At 45.1% G+C, this 12,114-nt stretch overlaps 1 protein-coding gene across 1 annotated transcript in view; it reads left to right on the top strand.

Moving 5' to 3' along the window:
• SYN3 (synapsin III) overlaps nucleotides 1-12,114 on the top strand; it is a 1,181,147-nt gene that overhangs the window by 488,664 nt on the left and 680,369 nt on the right. The gene's annotated exons all lie outside the window — the stretch shown is intronic.

Below are 12,114 nucleotides of genomic sequence, written 5' to 3' on the forward strand. Positions count from 1 at the left end.
AGGGCGGGTCAGTTGGATGGCCAATGGGCCGGTGGTGGGCGGGACGCAGGGGGGCAGCGGCGGGAAAACTGGCGGGCGGCTCAGCTGTGGCTGGGCTGCTCGGGTGGCAGGGGGGGCGTCGGCGGCGGTGGCAAGGAGCTGGGCAGGCAGGCACTGGCATAGGCAGGAGCAGGAGGCAGCAGGAGCAAGGGGGTGACCCGGCCTGGTGAGAGGCGCAGTGGACTCATTCCACGCACCCTCCAGACTCCTCCGCTCTGCTCAACTGGCCCTCGCCACGGTCCAACGGATCTGTAAGACAAGGACTGGAGGAAGATCCTTCTCCTACCTTGTTGCTAAAGCCTGGAATGCCATGCCTCTCCACCTCAGGATATCCCTGTCTCTGACACAATTCAGGAAGGATTCCAAGACCTGGCTCTTTGAATAAACCACAGCACTCAGTCAGACCTGCAACCCCTTCCTCCACCCCCCAGCACCTTGAGACTCTCACTGGTGAGTAGCTGCTCTTAACAAGTATTGATTGATTGACTGATTGAAGTCTTGCTGGGCAACCAGTTGCTGAGGCCGTGTAAGATAAAGAATTGGCATGGTGAGCTCAGCAGGTGCTTGGTGCAATGCAAAGTACATAAGTGGCATGGACTAGTCGAGCAATTATTGAGAAAGAATATTAAATTCATGTGATAGATTAGATTTTACAGCCTCCACTGTAGAGGCCACATCAACCTTTAGATGGTTTCAGAGTGGGTCACCTCTCCCTCTTCATAGACCGCATACCTATGCAGAGCCATATTTACTGCCTTTCTCCTTTACTGGCACACCTCCTATGACGGAAAATCCTTTATAGCTCCTATTGTAATCAAAGGGTCTAACTTTTCCTCCCTGAATAATGGGAAGAGTCTGGCGTTGCTTGTCCACATATCAGGGTAAATTCTGTCCCTATGTAACCCCTTGTTGGACTTTGAACTTCAGGGTAACCCTGTGCTGCAGCTCACACAAATGTTTTCAGGAAGAGTACCTGCTGTTTACTAGTTCCCTCTAGGTGAAAACTAGGACTAGATTCTGAGGAAGCCTTTGGCGGAGATGTGCCCTGGAAGAACAAGCACTGGCATAGCCAATAGGTCTTGTCTCTGGAACCTTATACATATTTAGTTATGCAGTACAATATCCTTGGTGCAACAACATCAACTGTTGCATGGCTAAACACTTATAAGGTCGCAAAGGCGAGACCTATTGGCTATGCCAATGCTTGTTATGTTAAGAGCTTGCGGGGGAAATATAAGCAAAGTTTGTAAATTGTAGTATGATTTTATAGACTGCCACAAGCCTAAATACGTAACATGCTTATTCAGTTAACATTTCCTAGGTGCATGATATGTATGAACAAGTAACATTTCTATTCTAGTCACATATTTTGACAAACAAGAGCAAGTGTTACTTAATTTCAAAAAGTTATGGTTACTTAACTTCAAAAAGCTATCCATAGAGAATAAAGCATGTTTTTGTAGAGCAATGAACATGTCACAGTAATAGTCCGTGCTAGTAAATAGGAGGACATTTTCATTTATAAACAGAATATTTAAAATATTTTTAAGTGAATATCACAATTTTCATATAAATAAAAATGTGCGTTCTTGTAGACAGATGAACGTGTTCGTGATATTAGTGAATTCAAATCAACAAGAGGGCACAGTAGTGAAAAACATTGTCATTTAAACAAGAGACATGTTAATTGGAATGGTCTCGTATTTTCGTGCGAGAAAGCCACATGTATCTACAGAAACAACATTTTCATGTAAATAGGAGGGCATGCTGTAAATTGGGGATAATATTTCAATAATGAAGGCACTTGTCAGTTTTAAAAAGTACAATTGTGTGTTGAAAAGACATCCAAAGAGTGAATCAGACCATGTCACGATAACAAAAAACATTAAAACCTTGTCAACACAGAAAAAGGATCGCATTTTAAGGTAAACAGTCTGTTAAACGTAATATGGCAATATGTTGATTTACATAAGAATGCCTGCTTGTGAAAATGCGAGAATGTGTTGTCATAAATAAAGAGCGTGTTCTGCAACGCAACGAGGTGTAACGAAGATAGCACTTCAATACAAGTTAAAGAGAGTTTATATAAGTACCATATTATTGTAGTAAGTGAAGCTGTCTATGTAAATATGTGAGCCTTTACATTTAACTGAGGATATTGGTATGGGCGCGTCCATTCTTATACGTAAGAGAGCTGCCGGTGTAAGCGAAAAACTACACACAAAAAATGCAATTACAAGTAGTTAGGTGATTGTGTTCACGGTTATAAAATGACACGTCTGAAGATTAGAGAAATGTTCTTGTAAACAGATCAGCCTGTACGTGTAAACAGGAGAGCACGTTCAGGTAAATACAACAAACAATGCGGACGTCAATTGTGCATTTCCACATGCTGCACGCGCCTACCTGCGTGTGGATGATTTTGTGCCGACATAAGGTGCTGACTTGTCGAAATCCTTTGCCGCACAGCGCGCCTCGCGCTGAAAGTAAAAAAAAACACAGATGTTCTAAAAGCACGCGAGTGGTGCGAGCCACAGTGAGACATCTGTTTTGAATTATCCCTCACGCGTCTGGGCACAATAATTCAAAATAGATGGTGCCTGTGCGGGTAACCGCAAGCAATAGGCTGTGAGCGGAGCAAAGGGGGGACATGCACCCGCCTTTGCCCAATTGCGTGCTGTCTTTCTTAGAAAGACGCATGCAAAGGCCAATAGCCTCAGACCAAAAACAAACCACACGCACAAGCGTGTGGTAAGATTTTGAAGCCCCCTTACAAAAAGTCTCGCAGGACAGCGCATGCGGGCTGGCTCAGGCGAGACCTAAAAAGAGGCTTTGCTGCCTGGTGTGAGCAGAAAAGCAGGCATATGGTGAGGAAGCCAAAATGCTAGCGACAAAGAATTGCACACAGTGGCAAAGCAAAGGTGAAATAGGTCCTAATGCAAGTAAGGAATGTGGGCTCTGTTAATCCTCCATTATGGCTGAGGAGCGTCTTCCCACTGCTGGAACCAGCAGACGCATGTAAAATAAAATAATAATAAAGCAGTTAATAAAACGGCTTTATTATCATTATATTTTTCACTTCAGCTGAGTCTTGAGGGCGGGGCCAGCAGGAGGCTGGCATGCTGGCAGGGCACTGCCAATATGCAAGTCGGTTTGACGGCTGGCCAAACCGACATGCGCACATCGATCTCTGCAGGCTGTTGCTTGGAGATATCAGCAGAGCTCAGGAGCACAGGCTCCCAGTCCCTGCTGGAGTGTGGAACCAGCCCGCTCCTCCCGATCCCTAGGCTTCTCTCATACTGGGTAATACCAGCACAAGTGTCTGGATTGGCACAATAAACTCTAGGAGCCTGTGTAAAAATCGTCGGTGTAGAAGAGGCAGCAGATGATAAGCTGCTTGTAAGTTTTCTTTCCCCATGCTGCCCCACCGATCTGTGTTACTCTGTGCTAGGATAGTAAAAGACAGGTGGGATGACCCAGGCTCCTCACATCTCTGTGTCATTTTAATACATATCACTGCACACCATATACCGTCTTTATGTTAGTGCCTGTTTATTTCATAAAAGTATTCCTTATGTTTTGCAGCTAACATGTTTCGCAAACTCATGAAATAATATCTATATAATATATACATTTATTTTATGTTTCTTATACAGAGGGGATATTATGCCTTGAAAAAGAAACAAAAATAATGAAATGTATGCTACGCAACTCTCAAGCCAGATTAAAATAAAGAGATTACTTTGTTAGCATTGAGAAATATGGTTAGGTGACTGGAAAGGAGTTACAAGACCGAAGGGGAAATGTGTTCGCGATGGGATTGTACTTAGCTGGCTTGGAGGCTTCAGATGATGGTTTTTTCAGTAGCAGTATGACTGTTTGCTGATTTGAAACACTGTGGGTACATTCCAAAGAGCAGGGAGTGGCTGTAAACAGTAGAGTCCGGAAAACCATGATAGGGTGCAAGATGTTTAGGTACTCAAAGAGCGTTTTTAACCTATACGAGCTGAGCTCGTCATGTAACATGGCTCTTTGAATTTTGCCGCACACAGCGGGAAAAGCCGCCGCAGCGATGCGGTTAAGAACAGGAGCGAGGCCAGCAGAGGAGGCTGGTGTCAGAGAGCCTAGTTTTGTAGTGTTTGGCGGAGATGAATATGGAAGTAAAAGGGGAGTTCTGGGGCCACTGAGATGGCTTTCAAGATGGGTTTAATGCTCATGAGTTAGAGGAAGATAAGTAATAAGCAAAGTTGAAGATGAAGGATTGTTTGAGAGGCAAGATAGCAAAAGAAAACGTAATTGTGTGTGGATGCTTTTCTGGAAAAGATCCACGTGGTAATTGGACTTGGCGGTATTCAGTGTTGTTGTAATTTGATTTAGGGCTAGTTTGTAGTAGGTGTTCACACTTTTTGATTTTATCTGTTAACAGTACCTAAAGGATAGCGTATGTAAACGAGCGTTCTCATTGTGGCATTAAATTGATTAAGGAGTTTGAGTGAAGGCGAGTCTCTGGGTCATTGTGCTGTCGATCCAAGAATAATCATAGGCTTCCATGAGATGATTCCTTCTTCTTGTAGGGGTTACTTTTGTTGCTATGATGTGTACATGCATCTAGCCTAGATAGTGAGTGGGTGAGGTATTTGGAATTAAATATGCGATCTAGTGGTATCTCATGAGCATAGTGAGATTGGATGTTTTGTAGTGTGTAGTCTGAAGAGAAATTGGACCAAATTGTTTGTGTGAGTGTCTGTGTAATTACCAAAGTAGATGTTGACGTTGCCTAGAAATATTGGAAGAAAGAATCTCTAATACCAAGTCAAAGCATGATCCAATAAATCTGAGTGGTCCATAGATGGCCACAATATGAGCTTAAAGCTGAGTGGCTGCTGTAATGAAGTGGTATTCAAACAAAGACATATACAAACCACCTGGACCCCACACCAATGTCGCCAGAAAAATCACGGACTTCGCTGCTCCCCTCATCATCAATGCCAGCACCTTCATTCTCCTCGTAGACCTTAACTTTCACATAGAAGACCACACTGACTCATTCAGAAAACCTCTGAAATCTTGGCCTAACCCAGCATGTTACAGAACCCACCCACACCACCAGACACCTATTGGACCTGATTTTTTCATCAATCAGCAACATCACAGTTGACAGGCTAAAAGATATAGGTATGACTGATATGGCCTTAGCCTGGATAATCTCCTTTCCGTCAGATAGATCCCAGACCATCGCCCTTGGCCCCTTTCTTTCTGAGGAAAAAAGATAACATCTGGAGTCCCGCAAGGCTCTATTTTGAGTCCTTTATTATTTAACGTTTACATGATTCCCCTCATTTCCTTAATTGAGTCATACGGCATACTTGTTACTTCATATGCCGACGACACTCAATTAATTGTACCCTTGGATAAGAACACCACCGAGGCCGAGCAGAACTTAAAGGACTGCCTGACGGAGGTCTTTCATTGGATGGAAAATAACCATCTAAAATGCAACACTAATAAGACGGAGATTCTGCCGTTGGGGAAAAATGTCCACTTTTGCCCTAGCAAATGATGGCCAGAGGATTCCCCTGTGCCACCCCACTCTGTGGAATCAGCTAGAAATCTGGGGGTCTTATTTGACTCCGCACTCTCCTTTGACCAGCATGTGAGGACTGTGGCAGGAAGATGCTTTAGCACTATCAAATCTTTAAAGAAATGTTTTGATTTCCTCCCCACTGGCTCAAGAAAGGCGGTAGTAGTGGCCCTCATACTATCCTGTTTAGATTACTGCAATGGCCTAATGGCCGGGGCAAAAAAGGCCACGCTAAAAAAACTGCAAAGCATCCAAAATGCCGCAGCCAGACTGGTATTGAAATTACAGAGGACATCGTCTGCAACGGCTGCCCTTAAGCAACTGCACTGGCTTCCACTGCATAAAAGGCCTTTCGAGCTTTAAATAACACTGGTCCGAGGTATCTCGCTAAGCGGTATACCCGCTATAATCCATCCAGAAAGTTGAGGTCATCTGGGGGCAATTTGATCAATATCCCCAGATTCCACTACAAAACTAAGGGGGGGAAGACCCTGACTGTCTTGGCCTCTAAGGCCTGGAATGCCATGCCCAAAGATCTCAGACTTCTAGACCAAGAGACCACTTTCAGGAAACAATTAAAGACCTGGATTTTTGGCCTACCGAATGCCCTAGCAATGGCTGCCATTTAGCTTCTCCATATATACTACACACTTTCTCAGCGCCAGGATGCTCCTTTCGGAGCGACAGTTGCGCTTTACAAATACCGAATTACAATTACAATTACAATTATAATTACAACTACAATTACAAACCAGCATCTATGAACTGAACAGGCCACACCCTCATCAATTTCAGCATGCCCATCCTGCAACTTCAAAGACCTACCACCACCTGAACCACCCAATGAAGATGGAAAAACATCTCAGAAGCGAAGTGGACCTACGCCCTCTCCAAGCACCGGCGAAGCACATCAGCGTCTTGCTGAAAACCATCAAAACCCTCAACAGCTAGATCACTGAACGTCAACACCCTGTCTCTCGTTAAGCACAACCCAACCACAGGAGCCTGCCCACAAGTTAGCTAGTACACAGAGGAACTCAGGCTGATGAAATGCCACTTCAAGCAACTGGAGCAGAAATAGAGAAAACGTCAAGACACCACAGATAAAGACAAATATACACTACCACAAGCAGATATAGAACACCAAGCATGCAGCTTTTGCAGATCGCATCGATGCCAACAATAACAATAGCAGGGAAATGTTCACCATCATCAAGGATTTCACAGCACCTCCTGCCACCTCCAGGAACATCAACGCCTGCAAAGACCTTTGTAACAAGCTCTTGGATCTTTTCTGCAACAAAATCACCTCCATATACAGCAACTTCGACCCTCCCAAGGTGTGTGGAAGAAGGTGGAAACCAAAGCTTTAAGTTATATACTCTGTCCTTTTGTATCAAACTGGAAAATACATAGATAGAAAGAGATGGTGGGAGGTAACGGGATTTTTCTGATTGAATAGTTTGAGAGCAATTTAGAGGAAGGTAGGTGAGTTTAGGAGACAATACTTTTGTTTTGGCTTTGCTGGATGAAAACAAAGAGACCGGATTAGTGAGGAAGGAGATATGTGAGAATGTCGGGTACAGGATGTTAGGTGACTTACCGGGCCAATACCTTTGGCAAACAGTAGTTTTAGGAGCAGATCTCGTGAAATACAAAACACAACCTGTATAGCCATTTAGTTTTATTCAACCACAAATCTAAAAAAGAGGCCTACCTACTTATTACAGGTTATACTTCAATGTAAAATTAGAAAAGAAACCAAAACATATCATGTGTCCCACGTGGGCATTGTGAGATGCTTGCACTGCGTTGGAGGACTCTGGCAGAAGTATTAGAAAGTTGCTTCTTGCGAAAGATCCTAGGGCCCACTAGCTCATCTTTCTCCGATGGCACCAAGCTCCAGCTGCCCCCATTCAGCCATCCAGGACCCACCCAGGGACAGATCCAGCCACCCAGGAACCACCGTTACATCTATTGTAGTAGTGTTTTTTTTAATAAAATCCACAAGAAGTCCAGTATTAGATGAAGAGAGGTTTATTGGAGCATCCTTCTTCTGAAGATCAGCAGCACAACTGAAGCTTAGCTGATCTTCAGAATATGGAACAAACAACAGGATTCAAAGGAATACAACATGTGAACAATGGATGCATTGCAGAGAACATTCCATAACAGAATGAATAAGTGGAATTTACAAAGACATTCTCAATCTAATAACAATCTATCTCATTATCACATCTATGTCTCAATCTTTCATACCCAGCACCTTCAGCTGAGGACACAATTTATCTTTTAAGCATCATACCATCTGAAAATATAGATAGTGTTAGACCTCGCATCATTGGCGTGAGTCTCCCTTCCATTTTGACGGATTGCCTCCTCTGTTTTGATATGTTTTTGCTGGTTTTATGCTTTGGGCACTGTTCCACTGCTAATCAGTGTCACAGTGCAAGTGCTCCCTATGGTAAATTAATGTACTAATTGGTTATTCCATGATTGGGTTATTTGATTTACCTGTCAGCCCCTAGTACAGTGCACCATCTGTGCCCAGGGCTTGTAAATCAAATGCTGCTGGTGGGCTTGCAGCACTGGTTGTGCCACCCACAGAAGCAGCTTGTAAAGTGTGTCTCAGGCCTGCCGTTGCAAGGCCTATTTGCAGTCTAGCACTGCCATGTCGACTTGGCCAAGTGCACCCACTTGCCAGTCCCTAAACCTTCCCTTTGCTTCATATTAGACACCCCTATGGTAGGCCCAATGGCAGGGTGCATTGTAAGTATAAGGTAGGACATGCTCTGATGTGTGTAGCATGTTCTCATAGTGAATTACAGCCATTTTCGTTTTTCACTATTGAAGGCTACCTGTTCTTATAGGCCAGAATGGGCAGTTAGATTATTACATTCTTATAATCCTAACTGACTCAGGAAACATGGTAGAAATTCGAATTTAGTATGCCTGAACTCAGAATAATAAAATACATATTTTAGTAAAGTTTATTTTTATATACTGTGTTTGCAAATACCACTTTTAGAAAGTAGGTATTTGCTTGCCTAACCATTTGAGCCTGCCTCTGCTCGGTTGTGTATTCCTTGTCTGGGTTTGTGAGTGACAGGGCTGGGGAATTCCAGGAGACAGGCTGGGGCAGCCCAGTGGTGAATAGAGAGATCTGCATCTAAATGGGAGGGAGGAGTTGCACCTGGGACCTGAATAGGGTTGGGCCTTCCCTCTACAATGCTGGCTCCACTCCCTGTGGCTTGCCTGATGTCTCTGCCCTGCACTGTGAAAGGAGAGGAGGAATCATGTCAACAGAGTGCTCCAGAGCTGTATCTTCCCTTCCCTATGCTGGCTCCACCTCCTGTGGGGCGCCTGATGTCTCTACCCTGCACAGTGAAAGGAAGAAGAGAGTCATCGAAACAAAGTGCTCAGGAACTGGTTTGGACTAGGCAAAGGCCTCTCTGCCTTCAGAGAACAAAAGATTTTGGGGCATAAATATTTTGACCCTGATCCCAAGAAATTTGATCACTTCTGGGCAAGAAACCTTTCTGCCAAGGAGAAGAACCAAGGAGGCTGCAGGAGTTTGGACTGCCCCTCTGCCACTGTGCCTGCCAGTGTGCTGTTTGCTGGGTTGGCCTGCAGTGGTTGCTTCATTGCCAAGGGAAAGGAGAAGGAACTTTGTAAGGACTTTCATCAACAGAATATTCTCCAAGGGCTTGAACTGTCCTTGCCTCCTGTTGAAGTCTCAGGGACAAAAGACACCACCTCCAGCTCCCTCCTGAATTTCCTTGCTGGGAATTCTGACTCCAGACACATGTGTGCCACTGGGAGCTGGAAGCATGACGCATCGAGAAGAAGTGTGTCGCCGTCACAGCTGAAATCATCGCAAAGCCGGAGAAGCGAACCTTCGCCGCATCTCCCTGGAAGCATGTGTTCATCGCAGCTGTCTGCTGTCGCATCACCGGAGAAACGTGACGCTATCATGAGAGTCTCCATCGCATCACCGGAGAAGCATGTCGCAGGGCCTGTCACGGCTCCAAAGTACAGAGTCGTCGCAAGGCTGCCAGGGCGTCATCGCATCATCAACCCATCGCCGCATCAAGGGCGCCATCTTCTCGCATCGCAACCGGATCATCGCATTGCGTCAAGGTGCCATCTTGCGTATAGCAACGGGCCCCCAAGCCGAGAATCTACGCATCACCTCCGCACCGGTAAGGCTCACAACGAGTCCCCTACTCTGCGCAAGCATTGAGGAAGGACACAACCATTCCCCCGGGTCACGGAACTGACGCATCTCCCCTTTTGCAAACCTTTTGTTCACTTTGCGTAACGCATCCAGGTACTTTGTTGAGAACTTTGTCGCATTTACCAATAACTTGAACTAAGAGACTTTAATCATCTTTTAAGTAATCTTAAGTGTAGTATTTTGGATTTTTGTCGTTTGTGGTCTTGTGTTAAGTCTATATAAAGTCTACTTACTTTTATAAAACCTGTGTTGTGTCCATCTGTAGTGTTTTCACTGTATTACTGTGTATATTCACAAATGCTTAACACACTGCCTCTGAGATAAGCCTGTCTGCTTGTGCCAAGCTACCAAGGGGGTGAGCAGGGGTTATTAAGGAGTGTAATCCCCTTTTCCTGACTTAGAAGTAAAGGTCCCTATTTGGACAAAGATGAATACCATTGCCAACTAGAGAACCCCAGATCTAACAGATAGTTTTCGTGGACTCTAGTTTCTCACAACTACTCCAAATTTGCTAAATAAATTTTTTTTAAAGAGTTAGAAATGGTGTCCTGGTGATTATGAGATAAACTTGCCAATAATGCTCAGGCATGGCTAGTTCAAATATGTATTGGGTCCCAGTCAGAAAAGGAACGTGTGAGTCCCCTCTAATTTGCTTACAATGTGATATCGCAGGAAATGACATCACAGGAAATGTCTTCAATTGACTATTAATCCTCTAGCGTCGCTGAAGCAACTTTCCTAGCGCTAATATCAGTACAACAATAAAAATACAAAAATAATAACCCTAATCAAAATAAGTTTTGATGGCCTTCCTAAATTGGTACAGATCATTAATTTCTCGCAAGTTGGAAGGGAGGGCATTCCAAAGCTTGGCTGCCAGATAACGGAAAGAGCGTCCCCCAGCTCTAGCACGATTGAAACGGGGGATTTCAACCAGATTCTGGTTGGCTGAGCGAAGGGCTCGCGTAGGCACATACATCCTTAGGAGGGGTTTTAACATTCTAGGATTAGGATGTTTTAAGATTTTAAAGGAGATGCATAGCGCTTTAAATTGTATTCGTTGGGCTACTGGGAGCCAGTGTAGCTTACGAATAGTGTTGGAGGTAGAACTAAAGCGGGGCAGGCCTACTACAGCTCTTGCAGCTGCGTTCTGGACGCGTTGGAGGCGAGCCGTTTCTGCTTTATTAGTCCCAAGGAGCAAAGAGGACGCATAGTCCAATCTAGACAATATCATTGACTGAACGATAAGTTGTCTGGTATCAGAGTCAAAAAATTTCAGAATGGTTCTTAAGCTCCGTAGAATACCGAAACATACGGCGGCCACCTTTTTAGTTTGGGTAATAAAACTAAGGGAAGGGTCTATCCAGACTCCCAAGTTTTTAACTTCAAGTTTCGGTTTAGGAGTCACTCCCAAGTTGGAGGGCCACCAGTGATCTCCCCATCGTTCTGGATTTTTCCCCACCAGTAGTACCTCCGTCTTAGAGGCATTGAGCTGTAGACAGTTGGCCGTGAGCCATTCTGCTACAGCCGCCAGGCCTGAGCTGAATTTGAGAGGGTCCCTTTCGTTTCCATCCGATAAGGCAACGGCTAGCTGCGTATCGTCCGCGTAGGACACGATGTTAAGGTCCCACGCTTTGGCGACAGCGGCCAGCGGCTGAACATAAAGATTGAACAGGGTGGGGCTCAGGGCAGAGCCCTGTGGCACCCCCTGTCCAATAGAGTGCGCCTTTGAAAGGAAAGGTGGAGTTGACACTCGAAAAGACCTGCCGGTTAAAAAGGAACGAAACCAGGCAAGGGCCATGTCAGTAACCCCAGCTTCTTCAAGCCGGCGAAGCAGGATCTGATGGGACACAGTGTCAAACGCGGCACTCAGGTCTAATAGGATGAGTGCCGCTGTTTGACCACGGTCAAGGGAGTCCCGAAGGTGCTCTATCATAGCCAGGAGCGCGGTCTCTGTGCTATGGCCAGCACGGAAGCCATGCTGAGTGTCATTCAGAGTGTTGTTGATGTTAAGGACACTGGTAAGAGTGGTGTTAACATGGGCCTCCGCGATCTTCGTGGCCCAGGGGAGCAATGATATGGGCCTATAGTTTTCGGGCTTCAGGGGATCTAAGGTGGGCTTTTTTAGTATAGGGGAAACCCATGCCTGTTTCCATTTGTCAGGCACAATTCCGGTGGAAAAGGAGGCGTTAATGATATCACGTAAAGGGTCAAAACAATGCAAAGAGGAGTCGCGAAATTGAGCTGGCTTCAGAGG

The sequence above is a fragment of the Lissotriton vulgaris genome, chromosome 1_2, assembly GCF_964263255.1.
Source record: "Lissotriton vulgaris chromosome 1_2, aLisVul1.2, whole genome shotgun sequence".
Taxonomy (NCBI): Eukaryota; Metazoa; Chordata; class Amphibia; order Caudata; family Salamandridae; genus Lissotriton; species Lissotriton vulgaris.